We start from the raw sequence: 15233 nt of genomic DNA, 5'->3' as shown, positions 1-15233 counted from the left end.
TCGAGACAATCTACTTTTACGGATGATCGATAGTGTTTGCAAATTTATTCACGTAGAAGGTATTAGTTGATGTAGCAAATCGAATTATCGTGGCCATAAATAATTCTATAGAACGAGCATTGAATAATCAATGGCAATTAGGACGAGTAATACGGTCGTAGATATTCGTCTATAAGCGTGATGTTACATTGATCTTGTATAGCCGAATACGCATGGAAACGATGAAAAACCATATGGAAATATCGTATCTCGGCTAGGTCAACGACCTCGAGTATGCAAGCATAGCATTGTGATCACGGCACAAGATAAATTGGCAGTAAGCATAGCTCATAATCGCGGCAGCTGACAGTACACCGTCTTCTAAGGTCTTCGCTCCAATGCATGACGAACGTGCAACGAAATATGTACTCGTTTCTATATCGGTGACGCAACACGTTCGATCGTACTGTTAGAAAATTTCTATCTCTCTCGTGTATACACCTCCCAATCTGTTCCTATCTTGTTTCCTTTCGGATAAACAGATTCTTCTAAGAAATTAGAGTTTCTCCAACTCAATGCTCGACGCAAGTTTAAATGTTTCTTTCGTAAACATCAAAGAACGCGAAGCTCCGCTTTTAGCGATTTAAGGAAGCTCATGGATCGCTCAATGACATTGCAATTTGGCAAATTACAGACCAGCTAATCCCAAAGATCGATGAACGCTGATATTTTGGCCCGACGATGTTTTGGCGATGGCGCCCGCTGCGTCGAGACGGTCTCATCGATCCATTCACTCTCACTGCCGTTTATGTGGCCCGGTCTTCTCGCTTCCTCCAATTTCCTTTCCTCTTTTCCTTCTCTCTTTCCCTTGCCCTGACAACCTGCTACCTTACACCTTGCTCCTATCATAGCACTTCTATCGACCTACGCTTGTTTCGCTTCCTCGTTCTCTCTCCTGTACGGTCACCGGTTCTTTCCTTCGTTTATTTTCGCGCAAGTTCGTTTGCTTCTTCACCCTTATGTTCACTCTTCCCTGGGTTTGTCCATTTTGTTCTTTAATCTTCGTCAAAAGACAAAACAATCCGGAGCTCTTTTTATTCACGATTCTGTAACGCTCGAACGATCAAGAGATTTTTAGGATGATGAAAAGTACGGATGAATTTTGGGAAACGTTTGACCCAGATTGACGAAGTTCGACTAGGTTACTTTCGAGCGTTTTACATTCGCGGGACGTTCGGTTTTGCGACGCTGGACACATATTCGATAGAGTTATAGAAATTCATTCACGAGAACGCGCGAGTTATGACGCGTGTAAGAGCGACAAGGACGTGCAAGGAGTTAGAAATGCCGGCCGTATTACCGAAGGAAGGCACGTAGGAATCGAGGGGAACGAAAAGTCAGAGTCATAACGTTTTAATGAACAACTGTGATTTGTCATGTTGTAGGTGATGTTTAAAATAAAAAGTATTTAGGAGCCGCAGATATCAACATATATACGATATTTTATTTTAATAAACGATAAATGTATTTGTTTTTGGTGAAATTCAAAATTTAATACATCATGTTTCGTTGGAAGATATTTCAAAGTTTCTACGAGGATCGATGGACGAAAACGGTTCAGGAAATTGTAGACAAAGGTTGACGTAGCCTTGGAGGGAAAAAGCCGCACCTTCCCACGGAAAGTCGCGTAACCGGTGATCACCGGCGAAGGTCTACGGTGTCTAATGAAATTGCAGCCTCGTTTCGATAAATCATCGAGTGATCAGCACTCGAAGCATTCACCACACCCTTCTGACCTGACCCAGAAATCGGAAGGTGGGCGCGCCAACCCTGTAGACGACGAAAGGTATCCTTTGAACTTTAGCTAGGTGGTCATCGACTGTCGAACGAACGAACCTAAACGTGTCCGTATCCGGATCTCGTGGCAAGTATCCGACGATCCAGAGATCGATCGACAATTTTCTTGGACGCGAAGGAAACGGTGCAATTCGATGAATCCACTTGCAAGTGGACGCTGCAACACAGCATACAGATCCGAAAATAACAACGATTCCTGGCGTCTCTTCAGCTGCTCGTCTATGTCCGAGCGTTATTAAATATTGCTCGACGTATTTGAATTAGATGTTTGTCGAGTCGGGTTGCGTATAGTTTCACAAGCATGAATTTTCTTTCTTCTTAATCTTCCACTGCCAAAATAACGTTGATCGGCAGTCGTTTATACGAAATATCGCATTTTGCGCTCGAAGAATTCCGTAGCTCCGTTTTCCTGGCGGAAAAGTCGGACGATAGAAAACACAAACGGGAAGTGGCTTCCCGGGGCGCTCGATTAAAATATTGATTTATCGTGAGGCGGTTGGGAAAGAAAATATTGGCCCTTTTCCATCGTCACACTTGATTCCTTTCTCTCGTCCTTCTTTGGAACGATTCCGATGAAATTGACCGATTCACGGGTTTATTTGCTCGAGTACCAAGTTCGAAGTACACACGGGAAATCGTTCCTTAACCTAGCAAGTGCTTTTCTTGAAGGCTATTTGTGTCATAGCTCGAATACTATCGTATGCTGCTGATTTTCTATATAACGTGAAACCACGTGGAAAACGTACTTTGTTTCCTCCTTATTCTTCTCGTAACTGTGGTCTTCATCTTCGTATCTCGATTTCAGTCGATCTCAATGAGAATTAGATATCGCAATGGAATATGAAAACACGTTCAGAATTCGGTTTCTCCGTGCATCGGGCGCTATAATCGTTTCAGAAATGATCGGTAGCCAACGTGGTGCATAAACCTCTCTTATCCAACCTGTTATCCTTCCAATCCCCAGTTGCAGTCGGATAACTGTCATCTCTCCCGAGTTACTCCAGTACGCGATCGTTTATTTCGCGTTTTTCGTTCAGCCACGATGCTCCTTATCGTCCCACTTGCCTCCGTATCTTCCCTCCTCGTGGCTCTATCCGACTCGTTTATGCTTCGTCTTGGAGTTCTATCGCATCGGTTCTCACCCGAGGCGGTCGTGTCGTCTCCGTGTTCGCGGAGAGGAACGAAGCAGTCCGCTCGGCCGGCTCCGGCGAGTGTCGTTCGGGCTCGAGCAGTGCTAAGAATACCGCGGCCAGCCATATTTGGCAATGAGACCGCGTGGCCGCGCGCCGCGTTGCCCGCGGGAACACGAAAGGGAGAACCGCCTCTCTTTTCGGGGGCAGAATCGGATCGTCGTTAACTCGAAGGGAAGTTATAGTGGTTCCTTCGTCCCCATAAATTGTCATTTTGCTATCTTCTAATAAAATGTTTGTCCTGTTGGTGGTGGAAAATTGTCCTTATCGATGATCGGTCCAATGCTGATTTTTGTGCACTTATGGAAAATTTAAAGATACAATTACCCATGGAATGTACACAGCATGCTAAAATATATAAAATACCCAAAAGAAAAAAAATTCTTACTTTGTCATAAAAATATGAATGAGCATTCCTGTTTGGTTAAGTCACAGATTTTCGTCCGAGCAAAAGTGATGTCTCCATGATCAGAAAGCGAGAGTAGTGGAGAAGTTAGGATGTCACGCTGTTAGCCAATCACGATCAACAGCATTCTCTTTATGATTTCTCTTAGAAAATTTATTCTCGATGGAGGAGTTTTCTAGAAAATTCGAATATTCCTTTTTTTTATCTTTGCGCTATTGAATCCTTGAAGATATACGACGTTATTTTGTTTCACAGCGAATGAGAGAACTGGACGCTGATGGTTTTCGTTAACGGCGATGGGGGACAACGTCGCTGGTCGCTTGTAGCGTTACAGGTTTATCGCGACGATACCGGCGCTTTAACGCCAATTAGGCGGTAATTAATTGATCGTCGGGAACAGGCAACGAGGTTATTAAGGTCACCGAGCTCCGGTCGACGTACGAACTCCTCTATGCTGCTCGACCGTTGCCACAACGATGCTCAGAAATTGTCTCTTCAGGTTCGTCAAACAAATGATTCGTTTTCGAGGGTCTTTGATGGTTCCGTATAATGGCCACGTTGCAACGCGATCAATCTTCATATTGTTTTCGTACGGCAGAAATTCGCTCATTTGATGTCATCGCAGAACAGGCGGTTCGTATAATTGAAGTTCACCTATTTGTCCCACTACCTATATTTAAAATTATTTTTATTTCAAACGATGAGAAATAACTTCATCACTTTTTCCTGTTTCTTAATTTATGGAGTTGATCGGTATAGCTTCTGAGTGACTCGTATAACTTGGAGATATTTTCTATTCGCCTTTAGTTTCTTCGTTTACCGAGGCCTAATTGCGTTAAGTGCGGTTAATATGCTTTCAGATGGCCATCTAAGATCTCTATTGCAAGCAAATAGGTACTCGACTAGAATCGATAATTCAGCGAATGACCGACTAATCGTATTATACGAGGCCTGTTGGCGCATGCCAGAAAGGCCAGAAGGAGGTTCACGGTCTCGATATTCGTCGAGCGAGTTCTTTCGTCGGTTTTTTGTAAAAAATCGGTATATAATCGTTGCGCAAAGCCCGTGCGTTCACCTACGACCCACGCGTTCACCGCCAATCGTTACGTTATGTTTGCAAAGCGCGTACAATTGCACGTGCCTGCATTTTCGAATCGATCGATGTACCGAAGCTGCAGCCGCGGAGGCCCGTTACATCCGGTTTGCTAGCGATTACATCTGCAATCGAGACGCGATGTGTCGTTTAGAGGGGCATTAATCACAGGCCTGGATCCTCCGCGGTTATTAGCTTTCCCCCTTGTTGCTTCCTTTCGTGCTGTTCTTCCTTCAATGCTCCCCTTGTAGCCCGGCCGACAATTTTTCGGCCTGATTTCCACTGGTATTCCACCAAGCAAAACACTTGCTCGTTGAAACGACGAGTTCCATGTCGTTGTAACAAGTGAGTCATTCCGAAGTGAACAGTTTCTTGCGTATCTTCTCTTCAAAGATGCCATTAGTTTGATGAATTGCACGAACAAAAATCAACGAAATAGACGACGTAAAACAAATAACAAATAAACGTTTTATTTCTCTTGTAATTGGAAAGCTTATGGCCTCTAAATTAAACTTCGTTAACAGCAGAAATATCGATGAGCGATGTACTGGACATAGATAATTGTAATTAACATTGAAATTAATTTTAATCCAAAATCTGTCGTTTTGATAAGTTTGGTAACTCTAGCGTTGACTGTTAAGCAACGATCATGTGATTTCAGCTGATGAAACAAGTGGAAAAAAGTATACGAGATAAAAAAGTAATTTTATCATTTTTCTTTACGGCAACTTTCATGATGTAGGTTGAAGAACTTGTAGATTTTTCGTTTCATTGTCAGTGAGAGGTGGTCGGCGACGATATCGTACATAAATCGCGTCACTTGATACATGCATAATGTATCTCATTCATAAACACGAGGCCACCTATCGAAGAGGGCACATAGGGGCCGCGATTCCGTAATTCGAACATTCGTATTCGACGAAGCCCTCGCATAAACGCGATAATTCCTGTCCCGCTTCGTCAATTAGATTCCGTGGAAAATTCCCCCATCAGTTTGCATTTCACGTGTCGTTTCACGGTTTCGACGCTCCAATTCCGTTATGTAGATAGTTTCTCGGAAAAACTTCTTTTTCCGAAATCCTCGTCATCTTCCCTCATTTCGATATTTTAACTCGGAATCTCAGAAATCGTGAAATTTCACGGGGACACATTTTTCTATTTCTAATCTAATAATATATATTGTAATGCATTTATTAAATTTCACGGTCTAGAAATTTCTCTTGGCTTAGAAAAATATCTTAAAATATCCATATCTTCGTCTATCACTCATACGTATTCCTCTGCACATCACGCCATTTCTAATGTAGTGATTTTAACAATTTGTTTCGAGCAATTTAGATCACATGTGTGCTGTAAGAATTGTACTTGGAATTTAGAATATAATTTGCGAGATAAATTTTCGATCTTCTTTGACGCCGAGCTCTTCGTTGTAATACAATTTTAGTTAGCGTTCGATTATCCGACACTACTTTGCGTGCGTTTCGATAAAATTCACTAGAAAATACGAGAAACGAAATAGAGAAACGAAATAGTGGAAATTATGTTAGAATAATCACGATTACTTAAGATAAGGACATATTTGATGAAAAGAGTATGGTATTCCATCGACGAGATAACTGTATTCTAATAGCAGCGAATCTGTTAAGCAAATTCCTGCCGATTGAATTCATTGAATGAACGAAAAATCATAGCTGGTGGGTAGAATCGATTTTTATTACGTAAAATATTTGTTTCCCATGAGATTCGGATAAACGAAGCTATGCTATACTGTATTCCAAATGTATCGCGTCAGACTCCAAGCATAAAGCGACACGAATCAATCTTCGATGAAATCATTGCAATTTCCCGCGGATGCCCCATCCATCATCCATCAATATCTTCGTAGACCTCGAAACCACCTATTCATCGTTTCAACAAACTCGGGATTCGCCTCGCGGAAAGTCAACTCGCGAGAAATCTGTTTTTCCGCTGAATCCAAGCTGGTTTCGAGGCATCCGGGCCGAAGTTGTAAATAGAGATTCTAGGAAATGCTAATAAAACATCCTATGGCATCGCTCCACGGCGTGGCTAGACACGACTGATGAGGATCCGCGCGCACGTAGGTATCTATGCTCGCCGGTGCCCCCTTCAATTTGCGTATTCTCTTTTTTTTTCTTTTTTCTTCATTCGCGTACCGTCGCTGAACCGACTGAATAGCCAGCTAAAAAGCTCTTTTCATCCACGGCTTAGAACTCCGTGACCGTGAACGCGCGCCAGATTAGACGTGCCTCTTTGCTTTCTCCTGGCTTCGTCTGACGTCGACTCGATCTTGGAAAAATTTCTTTTCACACAGGAACTCTAATTAATTTAGGCTTGACGCGTTGAAATATTTAAAATACACCAGAATATTTCTACATATTTCTAGAAATATCCTCGTTTTTACTTTATTTGAGCCCCCAATCTTATCGAATGTATAGGATATATCACTTACACGGTAGATGATTTCTTCCAAAGATTGTGATCGTTCCGAACGAAAGTCAACCAAGAACAGTGCCATAACTCGATAGCTACTTATAGCAAAGAAAATTGTACACTCGCGTCAAATAATTAAGTTTAGGCGAGAGAACGTATCCGACGTGGACACGTTCAGGTTGCTCGATTGCTTGTATTTTTTTACGCTACGCATCATTAGAGCGTTATCAAGAGGCGGATGATAAATGACGTAAAGGAAACAGGTTTTCAATTTCGAAAAAGCCGCACATCATATTCACGTGGGATTAATTAATGATCCGCGCGACTTCGTTGCCTCTCAATTAGGTGAAGTCGGAAGAGGCGATGTTTGGTAGAACGACGAAAATTATAAATTGGACATTTTTTGAATAACTCGACCCACGTAGAATACCAATTACATTTTAAGTATCTTATTCGTGATCCGAATTGAAACACGACCAATGAGACTAGATTCTTTTCAAGATTTACGAGTGTTCCCTGCTGAGTGGAATTTACTGTTTATCGCAAAATAATCCGAGTACGTAAAGAATACACCTAACTGATAATTTCCGAGATTTACTCTCGCCTTCGTAACTATACAGTGTTTATTTGTTGTACTTAAAATTTATTTGAAGAAGATACCATATTAGATAAGTTGTTTAAATTAACGATACGATAAGTCGATAAATATAGAAGCTACATACTTGGAACGTGACCAAATTATAAAAACCGATGCTTAGAAGTTTTCCTCTTCTTCGACACACCGATAAGCGAAAATAGATGCAGGAAAATGATGTGCAATCTGCTTGAGACCTTCGATTCTCGTTACGTTCGATTGTTTATTGCCTTCACCTGCGTTCTATTCAACTGTAAAACGTAATTGAAGTAAGTCCCTGGAGGGAGATCGTCGTCTTTTTCCTCGTTCGACTGACAATTAGCGGATGATTAGATGGTGCAGTATGTAGGTTAGGCGATCACGAGCCACGAGGACTGAAGGAAAACAACGAATTATGTGAGTTCTTACGCGTGTCGCCCGTTACTGCGATACACGACATAAGAATGATATATGGCGCGTGCTGAAAATAGCACCGTGAATATATAGAAACGTGGAAACGGAAGTCTGGCTATAAGCGAACGATACTCTTTGAAAGTTATTCCTCCCTAGAATTGTGTTCGTTTGTATCTTGGCTAGAATTTGTACGATTGTTATTCTATAAGGAATCGTGTAAAAACGAGAGGGTCGATCAATGGACAAAAGCCATAAAAATTCATAAAGACGAAGTCTTCTTGCGTTCTCAATTAAAAACCGACTACAGAACTCAGAGTTCATTCGCGTATCATTGCTATCTCGTTTCTTTCAGTCGACGACCCTCTTGGTTGATAAAAATTCATAGTTGCAACGCTTGGCTCACGATTCGCGAATTACATAACGCGATCTCGTTGCGTCACGGCATGGATAAGCTCCGTATTTCTCGGTAATTATTGAATCGTAAATGAGAAACATACGACACTGCTCGTAGCAAAAACGAGACGTCACGTGCTAGTTGATTAATCCGCTGAAATCGAGACGCTTGCCGTGCCACGTGCGAATTTTCTGTAACAAGCGAAAAATGATACGCGAAAGAGACCTGGTCGAACGTTCTTATAAGAAATTACGATAAGGAACGTTAGTTCCTCGATACCGTGGAACGCAGAACCAAGTCAGAGTAGAAGTGAAATTTCAACTTTTCATTCCGTAAACACCTCCGTAATATCCTCATCGATTTTCTTGGCAGAATTAATAGCCAAGAATTATCTATCAGCTTCTGGACGCGAGGAAGTGAAAGCGCGGCTCTCATTAATTTCTTCCTAACGTTCCCATCGAATTACCAATCTCTCGACCAGAAGAGAGCCGTGTTTTTCTTCATCGAGAGTCGATAGATCGAGAAAATGAAACTCTTCGCTTCTCTTTGATTCATTGAAAGGTCGACGCTCTAAGAAGACTCAGCTTCTCTGTCTGCAGAATAAAACTGTAGGCTATAGGAATCGTGTCGATATCGGAAGGAACCAAGAAATTCCATTGGAGCAGAAGAATACCTCGCGTTACTGGACATCGTAACGCGGAACGAGGAAGCGGAATTGGCGCGGGTCTCGAGCGCCGGACAGAACGCAGGGAAAAGAAATTGAAAGCCACGGAGAAGGATCTGTTAACGAGTTCCCGGAGAAACCGCGCGGTCTTGAAATCCTCCAGGGAGTAATAATAACGACCGGGCAAGTAGATCGCGAGGTCAGGGCATTTGCTTCGATTAATAGCGGATTAGCCGTCTAACTCTGTCTCGCAATAAGAACAGCTGGTCGTGAACGACCAAGAGGACGACGAAGACGACAAGGACTACGCCAGTCTGGAATGAGAATAGACGACATGCCGTGTATATTTTATCTCCTCCTCTTTCAACATCTTTCTCAGCCTAGCCGAATGGGAAAAGGAACAAACCAAATCGTTTCATATGTTCCGTCGTCTTTTTTTTTGTTTTGCATCACTTAGCGACGTATAGTTCTTGACATGTCGAGAGCATATTATTTATCAGCTGTCTGTTTCATTAACCAGTGTTCCATCTTTGATAGGAAAATTTCAGAAAAATTGATAAACTGCTTTATGAGTATCAACAGTGGCAAAATATAAATCGAAGGACATAGAAATAATTCCAGGAGAAAAATTTTGATCAAATTTTAAGTTAGAGATTTGATAAGTTAGACTTAGAAAAGATGAATTCGGTCATTCAATCTATATTTCTAAAGCTTCTACGCGAGAAGGAATGAAAACGTTGACCATGGAACGGCGCTTTTCTGTAATAAAAGCTTTCGATAAAAAGACGACGAAACTCGCGAAACGACCTAGTAACAGGAAGAATACACGGAAGAGCGAAGGATGTGCGAGAAGAATGTAGAGAAGTCGAAAAACAATGAAAAAGACTTGCGAAGGAAGACAAAAAAAAGAATAACGGATCTCCGAAGAAGAAAAGAACGCGGGATCCACTACGGTAGAGGGAAAAGAGGAGGAGGGAGGCTGGGAAAAAAAGGAAAAGAAAATGTCGAGCCGTTTCTGGCGTCCAGAAATATATTTGGCTCGGGCTGTTCTTCCGTTCGCAGCGCGCGACCGCTGCCGGAAAACTCAAAGCGCTTACCTTCGTGGAATAATTAAATCGGTTCGTAGAGAGTGGTCGAGGAACCCTCCAGGGAATGGCAAAAGGGCTGTCACGAATTTCTGCGTCACGCGCATCCGTGGACTGAACTCGAAAATTTACTCAACTGTCGACATCGTCGACTTTTGCTATGCTTTTCTAGCTCGTCGTCTCTGCATTCGGTCCTATTCTTTACAACAACTCTGTTTTCTGGCCGCGTTGCACCGTCCAACGAGATTGCACGGTTGTTGAAATGCAGCAACAAATTGTGAACGAACTGTACAGTCCAGTTCCTTGAAACGATTCGTACACGTTCACGGAATTACAAGCGACTGCAGTTCCGTATTCACGATTACAGTGATAGGTTTAATGCATAGGTAGCAAAGTTTATACCGCGGTCGTCATTATGGTTTCGAAATTGTACGGTGTAAGAGAAGATTTTTCGTATAACGTTGCTAGTGATCGAGCAGAATAATGGCTCAATCGAGTTCTTGCCTTATACGGAACACTTATTATTCGAGAATGAGGGTTCTTGAAGCAGTTTCAACAACAACAAACACAAATTAACCTAATCTAATCTAAAAACACTGATGATATGTGGTGTCTTTGTAAACGGAAAACGCGATAGAGAGAATTTTGGTCCGACGAACTAACCGAGTCCACGCAGGCATCGTCTCTTTCCCATTGTCACAATTCAGCTATTCCACTTAATAGTCACGTGGGAGTGAGAGACGTCGAAGCGAGGAGGATTCATTGAAATTACGGTCAGAGGGGAGTGGGCAGAGACATAAAGCGAGAAAGAGAGTCACGTCGAGTCGCGAATTAAATCTCATCATCGAGGAGGAAGGTATAGTTTGACCCAGTGACACCAGGGTTTTGGCTTGACCCCGTGATTCGAACAAAAACTAGCAAACAATAGGAAATACAATGGCTTCGAAATACACACGTCTCTCCTAGGGTGGTCCTCTTTTACGCCAAGAGAAATTCTCAACCTCTCGATGTTATATTTGCGCGAATCTCCTGCTCCTCCTCCTCGTAAGTCATATGTTTTCCTCCTCGCAAAACGCAATGCGCGTTCTCTAATTACCAGGAACATCGACTACGTGCGAGTTACGCGATTACAAACTTTGCTGAATTACGAGTGGCTACGAGTGATGCGTATTCTCACGTTGATTTACGTAAGTAGCGTAAATTGCGTTGGTCCTGGCACGCGTTAAACAGCGCACGCCTACTTGAACAATGAAACGTTGCATAGTCGGCGAGAAATCGGTTTGGCGAACGTGTCTCGTTCGATCGTAACACTGGTCACGTGCATTCGATCGATTAATCGTAGTTTCGAGTCACGAATAATTCTTATTTTCTTCTGAACATAATTGCTTGTCCGAATTTTAGAGATTCAACTTTGTATCACTCTGTATATTTTAGAGATCAATTCGTCTTCGTATACCTGTCGAACTGATCTAGTGCAATCCGTAACTCTCTCGAATCAAACGATATAATATATTATACCTGCCTAAAATAACCGGGATAGCGACAGCCTGTGGAAAGCGTATCGCGATTGTATTCCGAAAGCCAATATCTCATGCCAATCAGAATCGCGCTTGGACATCTCCCAATCCGAAATAAGCCGGTATTGTCCAACTGAAAAATCATTTCATCAATTATATCATTCCGCGCCGCTATATCTACAATAGTGTATCGATCCCGCTAATAAATAAATCCGCTTTTCTATTCACATCAATCGTTAATCACATCAAACGATATTATTCGACATTACTTTGAGTTCGTAAGACGGGCCGCGTAGAGTCTACTATCGATAAGCTTGTCGAGGGGACAGTATCGTCGCTTTGAAGTTCTCTTTTCTGTCATCGTACGATTCAGTTTGTGTCGCGGGATTGAGCGACGCGTGTCGTCGATGCATGCACTTTGCATGTCGTTCAAACTTTTTTCTCGTTCGTGATTTTTACTCTATACGTACTGTGTCTCTACGATGTTAGTTGTCCGTTGCGAAACCTGGTATTTTTGGATTCTGGATTTTGGAATTAGAATAGAACAGAGTGCGAGAAAAATAGAAGAATAATCGGGTAAGTTCGGCGGGCCGAATGTTATCGCGAGACTCGTGGGGATTCGTTTAGTAAATTTTTGCTTGTGGTGGTGTGGTACGAGCGTGGATTTTAGGGAAGTAAACGTAGTATCTCAATGCCAATTTTATTTTTAACCCTTTAAAAGCTGCGGTTGAATGGAAGAGTCGCGTCACGGAGCGTAGATATTTCATTGTATTTGAATGGAAGAGGCGCGTTTGCGCTTTGGTGAAGATGATATCGAGAGTTTCAAAGGAACCAGCTTTGATGAAAAGAAAGATCACAGTGTACTTTCTTTTGCTTCGTATTAGAAACTCCTTTTATTCGTTTATTAATTAATCTCGTTTTCGTTATTCTTTCTACCCGATATACGTTTGACGGATAACTCGGATTATAATTTCAAACGATTCAAACGTAACGTCGATGATCAAACGTATTTCGTTCGTATTAATCTGGTTTTGGAAACTCTGATCGTTTTACCGTGCCTCCATAAGATAACGATTTCGTGGAATTTATATTCGGAAGATATAAGACGAGTCTCGACGGAAGAGTTCAATCGGTCGAATACACCGAGGTAGTACGCCAGGTTACAATTTTAGAAGCGGACAGATAGAAAGAAGGATTGTACTCCGCGAATATCATGCTCCGGGATTCGACACGAGCCGATTCAGGGGTTTCTGCCCCGAATACGTGTGTTCGACTTCGCGTACGAGAGTATTCGCGGCCAGAAATACATTTGACCGTAAGTTATCTCGGTGTCGATGATCGACTCTGTTCGAATATTGACTCGAGCAACGTGACAGACATCTTCCTTGCGATAGTGGCGACGAACTCGATTCGATCATTTTTAATGCGTCGAAATATTTCATTCGTCATTAATTTCCATTCCAGGAAGTTTGTTGAATTCGTTAAATAGCGTTGACGTAATTAAACTCGCGATTTTGATACCTTATTTTCAGAGTTAGGATACTCGAATATTCTAGTATTTACTTGGTGTTTTTCGATTCAGTCGTCGCCTCCTAGATCCTGCGTGTGAATGTTCGCATCACGTCTAATATTACAGGACGAACCGAAATAAACTTTGCTCGAGTGCACATAGTGGTGCATGTACGCATACGAGTCGCACCTATCGCCACGTTCGCGCTTGCACACAGCCGTACACATACACGAGCCACGATCTGCATGCGAAAGCACGCACGACACGTCTTGCTTATTTGCAAAACTGTGACTCGTTGATCGGTGGATTTTATCGCGACTGGTGACGATAGATCGCTGTTGCTTGGGCTTCCGTTCGAATAATCAATTCCTTTGAAATCTTCCGGTACTGTCGTTCGGTTGGAACTGGATCGAAGGTTGTATGGAATTATCTTGTGACTATTTTTGTCCTATTGTTGATTAACTAAGCAACGATGTTACGACGCGGGAAAAAGCGTATCTTGAACATGAAAAATTCACGATAAAAAGTAGAATAGTTGGAGAAATTGAAATTGCCTATAATTGCGATGAATGATAATAACTCCATCGACAAAAGAAGTTTTATCAACGGAATTATAGTCGTCTGTCGTCGGTGAGTGACGTGTTTTAAGCTGACACGCGAGCGTTCGGCCATCGTATTCTTTTAATTTATCATCGACGTAGTTTTTAATCGGAAACCGATCGCAGATGTTAAAAGACGTTCTCTAGTCAATTCGTGTTATTTCAAGCATTTAAGCAGGCCAGAATACACAAAACTTTTAAGCAGCCTATCGGCAAAACTTCCGACGTTGTCGAAAGTCCGGAAGACGTGGAACACTCGCCGAGAAAGTTGATTTATCGAAAAGTTTGCCTAGTAAATTCGAGGCTGTTCTGACGTCGTCGATAATCGCATTGATCGGTTCCTTTTCCTTTCGTTTATCGGGGGGACTCGATGACGAGTTGGAATTTTTGGGTCAATCTGATGGCAAAACTATCGACTAGAGACAGTTTCGCGAAGTCTTCTGCCAGATAATAATTCATATCTCCGCTCCTTGGAAATATTTCAAAGAGATCTAAAAATATTTGCGAAACGAATGCTTGATCGTAATCTGGCGTTCATCGGCCTTGTGAATTTCACTTGATCTTCTTTTTCAGACGATGGTAAATTAAATTTTCAAAATTTCACTTCGCAACGAACTTCTAAGCAAAGTTTCTTTCGGAGTGTTTATTCTTGATCCTGATTCTTCATATTTCTCGCCTGAGGAGGCAATTTCACGGGCGAACCAGGCAATAAAGAATTTAATATAACGCCCGGAGACTATGGATGAATGACTTTAGGCTGTTAAGCCTAAAAACTGCTTGACTTAGCGACGAATTCTTGGGTGAAATTCTATGGAAGGCAAGAGGGCTTCGGTGAGCGACTTTTCGACCGGCTATTTCGAGAGCCGAAACGCTCAAACCCTCGTGGCGTTCGTTTTACATATTATCGCGATTCCATCTGCGTACGGAGGTTTTCGCGTTGACCGCGAGAACCGAAGTATCCATACAGCCTTGAGATTAAGTAAACCATACGGCGTCGTTCGCGTAATCGCGCCAATTTCTCTCTCTTTGCGTATTTACCACACGGACATTTTAAGGAGAAGAAACTCACAGTTCTTCAACGAATCATGTGCAATTTCAACGTCTCGATCGTTTATTATATATAATATCAAGTCGTTCCATAAGTAACGTTCTTTATCTTTGTTCTGCGAATTTCCAGGGAAATATCGAACGGCAGCTGCTGAAAGCTTGAGCTCGAGCAATTGACGAGTTAAAACGGTGAATGATGATGAAAGTGATGAATTGGTTTTTATATTAACGTTAAAGAAAGGGTATTTTTAAGGATAGAAATTGGTATTCCTAGTGTGAAATGATCACAAGAGCTTGAAGGTTCGATAGAGGGATTCTATATTTTGCCAGTGGATCGATATCGGAATCGATGGACCGTGTCGGTGAAAAATACACGGTCATCCTTGAAATCGATTTTTTCCCTCTCTTTCGCAC

At 42.1% G+C, this 15233-nt stretch overlaps 1 protein-coding gene across 3 annotated transcripts in view; it reads left to right on the top strand.

The window, feature by feature from the left end:
- LOC117156130 (uncharacterized) overlaps nt 1–15233 on the top strand; it is a 38533-nt gene that overhangs the window by 5551 nt on the left and 17749 nt on the right. Inside the window, exon 1 of one of the 3 annotated variants that reach the window (XM_033332889.2) lies at nt 12107–12239. The exons of the other annotated variants lie outside the window; for them this stretch is intronic. The gene's annotated coding sequence lies outside the window, so the exon portion shown is untranslated. Of the gene's footprint in view, nt 1–12106; nt 12240–15233 lie in introns of those variants that run through there. 3 annotated transcript variants of the gene reach the window in all.

Source organism: Bombus vancouverensis, chromosome 5, assembly GCF_051014615.1.
Source record: "Bombus vancouverensis nearcticus chromosome 5, iyBomVanc1_principal, whole genome shotgun sequence".
NCBI classification, from domain to species: Eukaryota; Metazoa; Arthropoda; class Insecta; order Hymenoptera; family Apidae; genus Bombus; species Bombus vancouverensis.
Note: the sequence above shows the minus strand (reverse complement) of the source record. Positions and strands in the feature narration are given on the sequence as shown.